Below are 14600 nucleotides of genomic sequence, written 5' to 3' on the forward strand. Positions count from 1 at the left end.
TCTCACGAAGCTTGTCTTCAGCAGGAAAGAGTGTTGAGGACCTCATAGTTCTTTTAGGATAGCCTTGCCAATCTTCTCTTCGGTGATTAATCTTGCTCTTGCTCGGGCTTTGTCTTCACCTCAGCTCTGATACCATGTTAAGTTATGGTATGTTCTATGCTTATAATAGTTTACTTCTTTTTTCCTATTATATTCCACAGATTAGCAATCACATGTACATAAAGTAAAGTGTAAATAGAACATAAAACGATCAACAGAAAACAAGCCAAGACAAGAGACACAAGATGTCGCGGCTAGCCAGGGACAAACCCCACAATGTGTGGGGAAACCCTTTGATCAAATCTTCTTTTATCTGCAATAATTCAACATAGAGAAATAGTACAATAAATCTGATTTATATCAGCAGTAGCAAACCCTAGATCAGCAGCATCAACATTAGCAGCTTCATCATTAAACTAGGGCAGACGATATCTCACAAACCGACCGTCGGATCAACTTGATTCCACCACCAAAAGTTGCAGGCTCCAAAGGAGGTTTAGATGAACCTATAACACAGTTTAAATGAGGATATCTTCTGGTCCACATAGGTCAAACTTCACTTTTGCAATTGCAGCTCCAGTTTTAGCAACTTCCTTCAAACTAGGGCAATCGATATCTTGCAAGCAGTCCTTCGGATTGACTTGATTCTACCACCAAAAGTTTCAGCTTTTAGAGGAGGTTTAGATGAACCTACAACATAGTTTATATGATGATATATTTTGGTCCACGTAGGTCAAAATTCACTTCTACAGTTGCAGCTTCAGTTTCAACAGCTTCCTTCAAACTAGGGCAGCCGATATCTCGCAAACTCTCTATCAGGTCGACTTGATTCCACCACCAAAAGTTGTAGCCTTAAGAATAGGTTCAAATGAACCTATAGTGAAGATTAGAAGAGGAGGTTTGATGGTCCACACTGGTCAAAGTTTGGATCTACAGTTGCAGTTTCAGTTTCAGCAGCTTCCGGCTTCACATGTGTGAGAGAGAGAGACCCTTTTCTGTGCAGTAGAGAAGAGACTCTTTTCTGTGTAGTAGAGAGAGAGAGATGTGATGAGATGAGTGAGTGCAAATTTGGAAAATTCCTCCTGTATTTATACATAATTGTTGATGTTTGAATAGATGCGACTGTTGGGCTTTTGAGCCTACATGAGTTGTAGGTCGGCTTGATAATAATTCCATAATCAAAATAAATTCATATCTTCATGAATACTTATCGGAATCATATGATCTTTAGATCAATCCTACACCTCTCAATGAGAGGAATCTAATGAAAGTATTATCAGCCATGAATAAGATGACCCACATGAACTTTGGCCTTAGTTGCCAATTTTAACAATATATAACCCCATATCAAGAAATAGGATATCGAAACACACATTGGAGCACATCTTGACCCTGGGATCTCATCAAGGAGATCAATATCAACCTGGAATTGCACAGGGTAATCTCAAACCATATTATTGCCTACTAATATTCCCATCGATGGCCCTGAATAGTCATGTGGTAGAACACTTGCATCATAATCGACTTGGGTTTTACACCCCAAGTATACTCTCAATGCATTGGCCAAACAAGGATCGGAATTCCTAAAAATCCCTGCTTATGTGTATGATGCCAACTGGGGTATACCTTGCAATGACTAAATAGGGGAGAAACATTCTTTGACCCTATGAAGATAGGGGAGAATAATCTCCAATCCTATGGGTAACAGATAGTCGTCATACCCTATTTTCCATAGTTCTCTTAAGCCCAGGAGCTCTCCATCTCAATTCCTCACCCTGGGAGCTCAGAAAGGGAGGAAGAGTTGACTTAGTGTCCTCGATCAATGATCCTCTCATCATGGTCAAATCTAGTATCAGCTTATCTCAATAGCATCTATTTCCTGTTCATATAAGACATCAAATCAAATATCATGTCAGAATATAAATAATCATATAAATAAAAAAAGGATACCATAGTCATCGCCCTTCTGAAGGAGTTGCCAAACACAAGCGTGAGCTTGTTTTGAACAGTTGCATTGTCTCAATATATGAGAGAATCTTGTTCCTAACTAAAAATATGGGACTTTTCACCAATCGGATCACAATGTATCCATGTCATATTTATATGATACTTAGACAGCTCTCTAAGGAGCTTCTTCATCTTTCCTCATAGATAGCCATGCTAGCAACATTATACTCATCCTCAATCATACTATGGACCTCTCATCCAAGATATCATGGAAGATCGCATACTAAAGCAACATCCAAATGTGCTTAAAAATAATCTTTATAAAAAACAATACATCCATGCAGTCACATATCATAGGAAAAATATCTTAGCCTCAAAAATAGAATATCTCATGCAAATATTTTAAAGTATGCTTGGTGGAAACTCTATGTGAATGAAGTGGCTCACTCATGAATTTATTCAGGTTCTATGCACATCATATATATATATATATATATATATATATATATATATATATATATATATATATATATATATATATATGGATGTTCAAAATGGAACATCAATGCTTCAATCAACAGTCAGATGCCATGTCAAGTTCAACAACATCTTTGAACTTCAAATCAGAGTATCCAAGGATTTGCATTTTCATTATTCAAAAACATTTTCCAATAGCTTTGTAATATAGAATTTCTTTTCCAAATTTGATAAATCGATTCATCATGCCATGATATATCATTTCTAGCTTAAGAAGTTATCTCACTTTGATTTAGATCATCATAGGTTCATCACCTCTCAAGAGTAGACAATCAAGATATAAAACAAAAACCATAATCGAAATCAAACTCGTACCTTGGAACTCATCATCCTAACTTCATCAGATAATTGTCAAATATAGACATATCTAGATCGGGGAGCATGCTTCATGCAATGCTCTAAGCATAATGCCTTACTAAGCCATCATAATCAGGCTTAAATAAATAAATGTTGTACCATCACATCAAAAGAGTCAGCTTGTCAAAGTTTAGAAGTCACATCACAACTATTATCAAAGACATCAACATCATAGTATCAATTATTTCAATCTAGGAGACAAGTGGAGCTCATATCAAATCTTGACTTCATTTATTATCATGCCAATAAGTTGTCATCAACCATGCATTATCAATCTGAACTTTATCAAGTCATTCTCATAATCATAATACAAGTCATTTCTGTCAATAGTTGCAAATGCATACACCAAGGATGAGTCATGCAAGTTACATGTTCATTTTGAATAAAAACTATCAAGACCTCAGCAATTGTGCTAGGAACGAGGAGACCAATACAAAATCAATTTTCTGAATACCCACATAAGACATTATGCCCACACAACATTGATATTGGGGAAAATCAACAATCGTCAAATCAGATCATTAGTCATCAGGTCAAGCCCAAATTTTCTATTGTAGAGAGATATATAGTCAAATCATATCTCAATCATCAATTCAAAGTTATTTTCAAGCATCATGAAAACACATTGTTCACCTATATCAATCAGCCAAATCATGCCATCCTCTTGTAGCACAAACATAGTGACATATCTATATGTATGTCTCGGTCACTTGAAAACACAAATTCAATTTGCATGTTTATGTTGTGGAAAACATTCAAGCTTTTCCTACTTCTAGATCTTTTTATCTGAAACATATATGTTCACTCACATCTTCTAGGTGACCATATGATTTGATGCAAAATACTTAAATTTTATATGATCAACAATTTAACCCAACAACTTCATAAATCAGATTACACTGGAAGAATATGTCAAAGGCACCTTGGTTAAGAGTCCACATAGCTTCAAAAAGCTTCAAATGATGGTCAACTATAGTCAAACCCCTGGACACTCCCTTCAGGTTAGCATGGGAGCATCTTTAGCTTCCTAGACACTACCTAGGCCTTAGCATGAGTGCGTCTAGGGATGAAATTTCCCAGTTCAATACCTATGTTCGGAGGAGAAACCCTAATTTTTTTTCAAGCTTCAGATCTAAGACTTTTCAACAGATCAATTATGAGAAATATACATAAATCATACTTCAACAGTGCAAAATGAAAATAGTAAGGAGTAAGAATATTTAGAAAATATTCTCCCTCTAACTGGGAATCTATGTCATCAACCTGTCTCTACTAGAGTCAAGCAACAACAAATCTATTAGATCATAAACATATATTTATCATGGCTATCAGCATCATGACATCAATACTTCATCAAAGGTTAGACTCAAAGGAGAAGATAGATGAAACATCATATCTCAGAGACTGTGAACACAATAACACTTTCTATCAAGTCATTCGATCAATTTGGGGCATTTAGATTTACCATATGTTATCAAGACATGACCACAAGCAGTGAGAGATCTAGAATATCAATATCATAGCTATACCTCTAACATGAAGGTTACCATTCTTATCATGATCAATGAGATCAAGTTAGGTCATTCAATAAAACGTTACCAAAACAATAATAGTCACAATCTCTCTTTTCATAAGCTTTCATCATCCTTATCACAAAAATTACCAGTTGTATCATGTATAAGAGTCAATGAGCTATCCTTCTCTATGAAATCCATCATGATAAGTATCAAGAGTATCATTTACTAGAGTCAAGGTGCTAGCCTTCATTATAGGATCAATATGTCCAACGGATGGATGTTAGCCAATCATCAAGCGTATCAATGTATCAATATTAGATAGCCTTATAGAATTTGAGAAGCTCAAAATGTTCAACACTAGGTCTATCATTTCATCGTAGGAAACATAGACCCAAGTTTCTTTCATATGCATGTATGAATCATCAAAAAAAGAGACATTCTCATCATACCTTAGGGCTTACCTAGCCATCAATGTTATTGCTTAAATACAACATACCATGCATATGTTATGGTGTTCAAATACATGTGCAACTTCTCATAGGAAACTTGTAGTGCTTGTCAGCTTTTCATCAAGTACCTCTTTTTCACTTTGTAGATCTAGCCATCCTTCCTGCATCTTAAATGATCCTCAAGAGGGATCCACTTATCACATATCATCAAGGAGGTTAGAAACATCCATATACTCAAATACATATGCAAGAAGTATAAGTAATAAACATAGTCATCATATCCATGGGTCTAAAGAAAAGTAAGAGTGCCATAGGTATTAATTCAAGGTTGGTTGTGGATGAAATACCCTCTCAGGTCTTTCGAGGACCAAAGGAAAATTGTTTAATATTAGCTGCAACTGTCACAAAGAAACACACATATATTCATATCAAACCATGATTGACAAAGGAAAATGAGAAGGATTACCTCAATCCTTGGTGTAGCCCTATTGGAGAACTTAGTGTGACAAAGTGGAAGACCTCTTCACCAACTCCTAGATCAGGAACCTACACATAAACAAGACAAAGTGTAATCCTTCAGTATATAAACCTTAATAATTAAAACATCAATATATGAGAATATAAGCTAGCATGAATCTAATCTACTTATTAATCACGAAATCGAATCAACATGTAAAGGAATACAATATCGACACCATAAAGTAGACAACATAGAAACAGATCTATATTATTAGATAGAAGAATAATGATTACAATAATCTTGGCTAGATCAAGCCTCCTCTAGTCCTTCATCTCCACTCTCTCTCTCTTAACTTCTTGGCAGCATAACAATACTAAATCTCTTACAAACATTTGACAACCATTCAACCGCTATTACAATGAGAGAGCCTCCAATATACAAATGGAGAGAGGCTCATCCTTGCCAATTCTTTCATGATTTCCATTGAGGCAAAATCTTGGATGTTGCATCACTTTATTAATTTTTCCCTTCCCGTGAGACTTCACTAGAAATGGAAATGTCCTTAGCTAGGCCTAACACTGATGTTTCATGCTTTTCAAGCTGAAAATTGAGTGAAAAGTGGAGTGTCAGTTAGTCAAATCGAGCTTTTACCACTGGAATCTCATAAATATCTAGTAATGCTGCCCTTTAGGAAAAAGAGAGCCTTAACCTATGGACTAATGCTTTTGGCTGAGAGATGGAAAGTATTATAACTATCCTTGTCTATTTCTGGGGTGTGTTACCATGTAAAACAGACCTGTGACTTAGGTCTTCTCTTCAACCAATGTGTCTTTCTCCTCTGAGCTGATGGGGAGGTAATTTTCATGTATAATAGAGAGACGTCATAAGTTTAAAAATATTTATCTTCAATGAGAGGTGATCCTCTCCCTCTTGAACCATTCTTCAAGAGCCATCAATGTCAATGGTCCATATACCAATGTTTCCTTCAATTATCCAATCAATTCTACTAGGGATTTCCCAACTAGGGCTTCATCATATATTCGTCAAGTGCTTGATGCTATAAGGATTAATGCATGCATGGTTGTGGCTGGAATACCCTCAAGAATATTCCCAGGATCCAAGGTAGACCATTCAAATTAACTGCAATTAGTACAAAGAATCATGTACATATCTATATCAACGAATGATATTCAAAGAAGGAAAGTATAGATTACCTTAGATCTTGATGCATTTTTGTTGGAGAACCCAATGTAGCAGAGTAGAAGACCCTTTTTCTAGCTCCTAAATCAACACTTGCATATAAACAAGATGGATATTAATACTACAACATATAAACTCTGATAATCACAACATTAATAAATAAATATATGAAAATGACATGCATATAATGTACCCATAAACAATGGTATTACATCAACATGTAAACAATCACGAGATTGGCACCATTGATAGACAACATAACAATAGGTCTATATTATTCAATAGGAAAGAATGATTACAACCATATGGTGAATCAAGCTTCCCGTAATTCTCCAACTCCCTTCTTTCTCTCTCTCTCTCTCTCTCTTCTTATCCTATTGGTAGAGAAGAAACTATATCTCATACAAAGTTTCGACAATCAGTTGACAATCCTATTAAGAAATGGAAACAAGAAATTCATGTTTAATTTGTCCTTGAGTTAAACTGTGAATTAAAATAGAACTCTTTTCTCATAGCAATTTGAAAATAATTAATTAGGCTTAATTAACTTAATTAATTTAGGAAATTAGAATTGGAAGTCTTTTAGAAGACATGTATATGTTCTCCCTAACTTATAGGAGTTAAGGATGAGTTATGAATGAGTTGTAATTAGTTTACTCAGTTTATTGAGTTAAGTCCAGTTAAATTAGTTCTAATCAATTTCAGGAATTAATAGTGAGTAAACAATCAATTGGGGCACTAGTGACCTAATTAGTACTACTCTAGTTAACTAAATATTCTACCATCAGAAACTCATGCATGCTGATTCTGAGAAACAACCAGTTAAGACTAGAGTGCAGGGACAATGTACTATTTGTTTTAGAATTTTCTGAGTTGCACTGATAGTCCATGCATTTAGGAACTAATCCTTGAGGGATTATGCTATCTTTGGAGGCTTTATTTCCCTTTAAATACAAGCTATTCTCCATAGGAATTACACATTCTAATAGAGACTTGGAGAGCTTGTGAAGAGGCTAAGATTTTTCCTTGAGCTTGCTTATGAGTTGGAGATTGAATTTGCTGAGTGCTGAGATTGTTCTAGGGAGAACAAGCATTGTAATTTCATCCTGAATTTCTAGATTAATACAAAACAAATAGTGGGGTTTTCAGCTATGGCTTTCCTTGGATATTTATTGTTTTATGTGCCTTTGATTCTCTTCCTCTATTGATTATTGCTTGCTCGATGTTTATGGGCATCCTCTTTAAAGATTAGAAGTAGATTCTTGTCTCTTGTTTTAGTATATTACATAGGCTTATGAAACTACAAGATTTTCTACATGCTATTAAAGCAAGTTTGTTTTTCGGGCCGAGAGTTTGTAGATAAATTCTAATAATTTCTGTGTACAATTTTCAGAAGCAAATTGGATATTTGGATTCCTTGGGAAAAGATACCCAAATTCAAAAAAACAATCAGTCGAATCGGAGTTCAGATGAGGGAGATAGCGTTGATTTTAAATCATCTCTCTAGAGGAGATTTCGAAGTTTTGAGTTTCTGGGTTATAGGTCAAAGTAGAATTTGTATACATACTTCAGGATTGGCAGATGGCATTCCATGGGGTGAGGCTTGAGTATGCCTTGGAAGGAAGCTGAAATTTTATAGCCTGGAGGGACAAGATGGAGGTTGTGCTAGAAGATAATGGCTTGAAGGAATTCATTGATCAAGAAGTCCCCAAGTAATCAGCTACAGATGCACAGAACTTCGCTGAATGGAAGAAGTGTTTGGCAAAGGCAAGGTGGATAATCCTTGATAGAGTTTGAGACCACATTATCTCGATTCTCCATGGCAAGGATACTTTGCATGCTATGTGGAAAACATTAACGGACTTGTATCAGAATAGCAGTGATCAAAGGAAGTTTGCACTGAAGGATAAACTTCACATAATCAAGATGGAGAAAGGCGAGATGATTACAAGGTACTTGGCCAAGTTCATTCAATGTCAAGAGGAACTTGGAAGTTTTGGAATCACAGTTTCCAAGGAGGATATAGTGAACCTTTCTCTTCTTGGACTCCCAAAGAGTTGGCATAGTTATCAGGACTCTGTCAATGGTCGGGAGAAGCTTCCAGATTGGGAATGACTGTGGTCAAATTTGACGCAGGATGAGATTAGGAGGAACACCAGGGATGGCTCTTCACCAAAGATTGATGATGAAGAAAACGATTCCTTTGCGATTAAGGAAAGGTAGGGGAAAGGTAAATTTTCTCCTTCCAAATCAGATTCTTATCACGGAGGTAAGAAGAAGGACATGATGAAAGTTAAGTGCCCTCATTGTCACAATATGGGTCACTTTGATACAAATTGTCCATTAAAGAAGTCCAAGGAGAAGTCCTTAGGAGGATCTGTGGGTGAGTATTTTGCCTCCCAATTCAAATTTTACTTTTCCATCATTGCATGCATGGTGTCTTCAATGATTGGAAGTGTCTGGTACTTAGACAGTGGAGCTTCTTTCCACATGACTAGCAACAAAGAGTTGCTCAATAAACTGGAGGTGAAATATCTCAAAATGCATATCAAGGTGGGTGATTACAGTAAGTATAGTGTTACTGGTGTGGGAACTATTACTTTTCAGAGGGAGCGTACGATGCCACTCACCTTGAAGAATGTTATTCATGTACTCGGAATAACGAAGAACTTTGTATCCATTTCCATTCTTGAGGATAGAGGCTATGATGTGATGTTTTTGAAAGGAAATGCATTCCTTCGACACATAGCCATGGGTCAAGTAAAGAAGATAGGGATTTGAGTTTAGAATCTCTATAAGATAGAGGTAGAGGATTGTGTCTCCTTGAGTTCAAAAGAGGAAAAGATGTTGAGTCAAGATGTCGGCAAGTTGTGGCATAGGTGATTGGGCCACTTGCATCATGGGGCTTTGAAGATATTGCAGCAAATCTCTATTGTTCTTTCCAAAGGTATACTTGAGAAAGTTGATAGATGCAAGGGTTGTACTTTGGGAAAATACACCAAGTCTTCCTTTGGAGATAGAGACAGTCGAGTAGAGTATATTCTGGAGAGAGTCCATTCAAATGTGTGTGGACCATTCTCAATAGTACCCACTGCCAAACACAGGTATTATTTTATATTTGTAGATGACTATTCTCGTAAATGCTAGATATTTTTCATACAGAGAAAGGATCAGGCATTCACAAAGTTTTGTGAATTCAAAGTGTTATCACTCAATATTTTCCCTAGAAGTTATCAGAAGAAGGAAAAGGCTAAGGTAACTACAAACCAATGTTTTAATTATAGGTTCTAGCCAACCTATGACTTAGAGAGGGCTCTCTTTATATGTTTTAGCTTTGTTTGCTGAGATTTTAGGCTAGTTCTTAAAGTTCAGGGGGGTTTTGAACTTGTATTGGAAGTTGGATGGTGGAATCCTTAAACAGATGGATAGAATGGTTTCTCTAGCTATTAGGTTATGAATTCAAAGAAGGGCAACAGAACTGGGATTAGATCATTAAAGGGAGTGTTCACTGGGCAAGCTAGTAGAGTGAAACACAGGTTTTCAAGCCGAATGGGTGAAATGATCTTAACCAGGGTGAGAGGGCACCTAGGAATCCTCAAACCATGACTACAAGGAGGAATAGAGGATGATCATAAGCAAAGGGTAGTTAAGAATACTTTACTATAGACCAGAGGGGAACTACCTGAGCTAAGGAGCAATCAAGAATTCATTAACTTAGACAATTTTGACAGAAAACATACAAAATGCCTAACAGTCAAAACAAAGTGCAATGAAGAAAGTTCTGAGATAACATTCCATATTAAAGCATTTAGATTTCAGATACATTCAAGATTATGGAAAAAAATTTAAAGAAAAATGACAACACAAAAGAAGATGTCTGTATTTTTCACTACACATGAATCCAGTGAAATGTCTTTGCTTTATTCAATAATCCAACTTGTTGATCCAACAGTGATACAATAGCTTACAGTCTTTGATCAAGAAAACTATAGAAATATCTAAGAATCCACCCTACATACTTTGAATTGTGAATTATTTATACAAAAACTTATTACAAAATATCTCAAAACAACTTGAGTTTTAATCTAGGAAATACAGATATCTTCTTGGAAGAAGATAAAGACAAGTAATGAATTGTTTCATGATGTCCCTTTTATTAAGGTTGTGTTTTCCTTTATTGTTGAAGTGTAAGCCTTTTAATCTAACTTGTAGTTGTGGAGTTTCACGATGGTGTTTGGTTTACTTTCATATTTCAACTGATACTCTTTAACTCTAATACTCTTTGACCCTGCTACCCTGTTTTCACCTGTTTTACCTGGCTACCTTTATTTTTACTGTATAGTAAATTTCTGCTGTAAATTTATCACAGTAAATCTATCATTTTCTCCCACCATTCTGCATCTAGTAATTTCACATTCACCATTCTCCTGTAGATTTCATCAGCCTCGATATACTTTGAAAAAATTGGCTTGGTGAGGAACAAATGTTTTACCTCATGCTTAAGGAAAAACAAGTTTTCAAAGGTGTCATCTAATACTTTGCCTGTTGGCAGGGGTTTTATGGATGAAAAACTAGCTTGTTCCTTAGCCAATTCTCTGAGTCTATCACCATAGTCCAATTGTGTCATTAGTTTATCATTTATGACCATAGCACTAGATAGACCTTTCTCCCTCAAAATCTCGAATTTAGCCATGAACCTATCAATGGCTACTTGCATATTGTGGAATTTTCATTCCAAATTAAGCATAAGGTTCCTTATGAAAAGGTGCTTCCTTATTTGTAAAATGGTAGCAGTTCTATCTTCTATATTTAGCTCTTGGAGCTCATATTTTTTCTTGCTGTTGAGGAAGTGGATGAGTTTATTTGCATCCTCTAGCTTATTTCCTAATTCCTCCTTCACTTTCTGGATAGCTTTTGTACCTATCTTTGCCAACTCCGTTTGTTCAAAAATTACTTGGATTGATGGCCAAATATCATTGACAGAGTCAATGATATTGGCCCACAACATTTCTTTGGTTTGTCCAAGTGGTTTCTCCAGTGTTAAATCCTTCTCTAGGATTTTGATTCTCTCACCCATTCTCTGTGACCTTTGTGTTTCTTCTTTTTGCTTCAATTGGGCAATTCTATAGTCTATTTCCAAACTTGCAACCTTTTCTCTTAAGTTGTTCATTTTAGTAGCCTGGATAGACATGTCTTCCATGGCTCAGACAAGTTCTATTGCTTTATCTCTTGATGCACCTATTGCTGATGTAGACTCTGTTGTTGCTGGCAAGGCTATTGCAAGTGGACCTATAGGTACCAAAGATACTACTAGTGTGGATGGCACTGTTGTGGAGACTATGGGGATAACATTTGTTGAAGAAGTGGCCACATCTGCCTGGATCTTCTCCTCATTTTGAGGAGTTTGCATGACCAGATGGGTGCTCATAGTAGTCTCTGGTTCTCCTGGTACTTGTAGAAAAGAGCTATCATCAAGCTGCTTTTCTAAATGAATAAGAGCATTCTCAACATCTACTCTGGTGTCGTCCTGGTCTACTAGTGTACCTTCCACCCATTCTATCTGATTTGCATAAGCTTCTATCTCTAGTATGGGATGGTGAATGAAATGTCCTAGCTTGACCTTTTGTCTCCTGTTTGTGATGAATTCCAAAGTGTTTTAGGGAAAACTAGTGTCGATTCAAGCTGCTAGTCCCACTAAGACGGTTAGCTATATTAGAAACAAATAATGAAAGCTTTTCGAGAGTTCCTTTATGTGTGATAGATGGAAGAGAAGAATAGAGGACCAACTTGGATCTTTCGCTTTGATCCTAGCTTGATTTCTCCTTTCCTTGATAGAATTTGCCACTCCTATCCTACTTTTCCCCCTTCAAAGAGTACCTGTAGAGTCAAAGTAATAGAAAACTATCAAAGCATCTCTATCTAAAACATCATAACCAATATGGAATTAGAAACACATTAACCATATAATTGCATTCATGAACAATAGGGTTCACAAATACAATATCATATGGAGGAAAACTCAAAGAACTTTATTAATAGTAATGTAAGAGAGGATTACAACCCAGCTGTCTGATCCAGCATCATCCTCCCATTTGTAGAAGCCCTCATCACCTCATCAACAAGCAAATCACCCAACAATGCAATGTCTCTTCTCAACAAACCAAAAACACTTCCTTACAAAATACAAAATTCCAGCCTTCAGATCTCTGAGATGAGTGATCCATTTATAGATGTCTTGCAAGGGTGTGAGTCAGCTCTGGGTTTTTTATTAGTGTCATTTCACTGATAGTTCTCGGTTCCACTTGGAGATTTCGTGATCTCTTACTCTTGCCTGGGAAAATTCAGAGAGGCAAATGTCACAGGAAAAGTTTTTGGAAGATTCCATGATCATCTAACATGCAAACTGTCTCTGCCATTTATCTATTCTTGCTCATAACACCCCACAAAAGTCCATTTCAGTATGCATAGCACCTGGCCAGTTAGGAATTCAGTACACATTCCACCTTGTCCATGGAGCAGCCTGTATGGTCTAGTTTTGGCTAATTCTGAGTAGTTTTTCAGGAGGAACTTTTGGGAAATGATGTAATCAGTTGACCATGATCCTTTAGGGTATGAAGCAACACTTTTAGGGACTTAAGGAGTCCTTATTTTATGGACATATGAGTTTGGGGTTGTAGTGGCCAAATATGTCTATAACGGATGCCCCATAAAGAATGAGGTTGTAAATCTTATGATGTCGGGTGAAATGCTTTATTCATGAGGATCCGAGGCATTCGAACTAAAAGGTGACCTATATAAGATACAATACAGTACATCGTAATCATATCATTTTCATGATCTAGCTAAGGCGGGCATTCCCATGCCCAACTTTATAAATTCATTTTCATGTACATAGGACAAACAATCGTCTGATGTTGCAAACTTGTGATTCTTCGCATGAAGAGTCATCTTCCCTGGCTAGATGACTATCTGTGTAGCTTCTGTGTACAATTTATTTCTTTATTTTTCTGAATATATCATAGCCCGAATGGATGAAACTAGATCCAGGGTCTTCAAAACTCATACAATCTTTGCCCGATGTACAAGTCGATCCATGTGAAAAGATGTTTTGAAGTCAAACATGGAAAGACATTGCCTGATTACCAGCCAATGATTTAAGTTGTTAACAGACGCGAGAGGAATCATCGATAACAATGATGACCGTCAAGGTACTACAGTACAATTCACATGGTGTGAATATATGAGTTGATGTCCAACACCACGCAAGGTCTTTCTGTTGAAGGTCATTGATGTAAACCTGTCGCCGGAAGTGAGAAACTTGCCATTGAGGCATGCAAGCTTCAAAGTACTAAAAGGGTTGTTTCTAAGTCAACTTCTTGGATAATGAGCTGATTTCGACAAGAAGTGACCTATTGTAGGAGGGTCTTGATGTATCCCACATCTACGACCTGAAACAAAGCAAATGATTTTTGTGGAGGTGAAAACGATCTGATGATATGAGGTTCAGGAATGGCAGTCATGAAAAATGAAGTGTGGATGTAATGCAGAGGATGAGGTGTTTGCTGGATGGTGAATTCTTTGAGTGACTTCTCTTGAACATATTGGCAACATTGATATGGATTGGTAGTGTTAACCCCATGGATGGCACGGTGGGCCAATGGTGACGGTGAATGGCAACCCAACCCAACTAAATCACGGTGATGGAGTGAAAGTGTCATGTTTAAGAGCGACTTGCTACCAATAGAGTTCTTCAAGTTTTCTTCCCATTTCTCCCCAATCATTGCTGACCAGTACCTCTTTATTTTTGACAAGCTTGAGGAGGATAACATATGCTTGGTCTATAATCTGCCCTTCAGGCAAACCTGTTGCTTTGTGTTTAGCAAGGCTAGCGTTAGTGAGACTCGTTCTTTTTTGGGTGGACAAGTTTCTCGCTATTGTTTTGACAAGATTAATGACAAAGATAACTCGATCCTTTTCTTGTTTACAAAATCTGAAAATGGACAAAAAGGAGACTCCAATACTCCTTTTTTGTGGCATAATCCATTAAGTCTGAAAAAGTGTAAAATAATACGAAAGGGATGACTTTTAGATAGT

Source organism: Pinus tabuliformis, chromosome 9, assembly GCF_031772625.1.
Source record: "Pinus tabuliformis cultivar Carrire ecotype Pingquan chromosome 9, CPIR1, whole genome shotgun sequence".
Classification (NCBI taxonomy): domain Eukaryota; kingdom Viridiplantae; phylum Streptophyta; class Pinopsida; order Pinales; family Pinaceae; genus Pinus; species Pinus tabuliformis.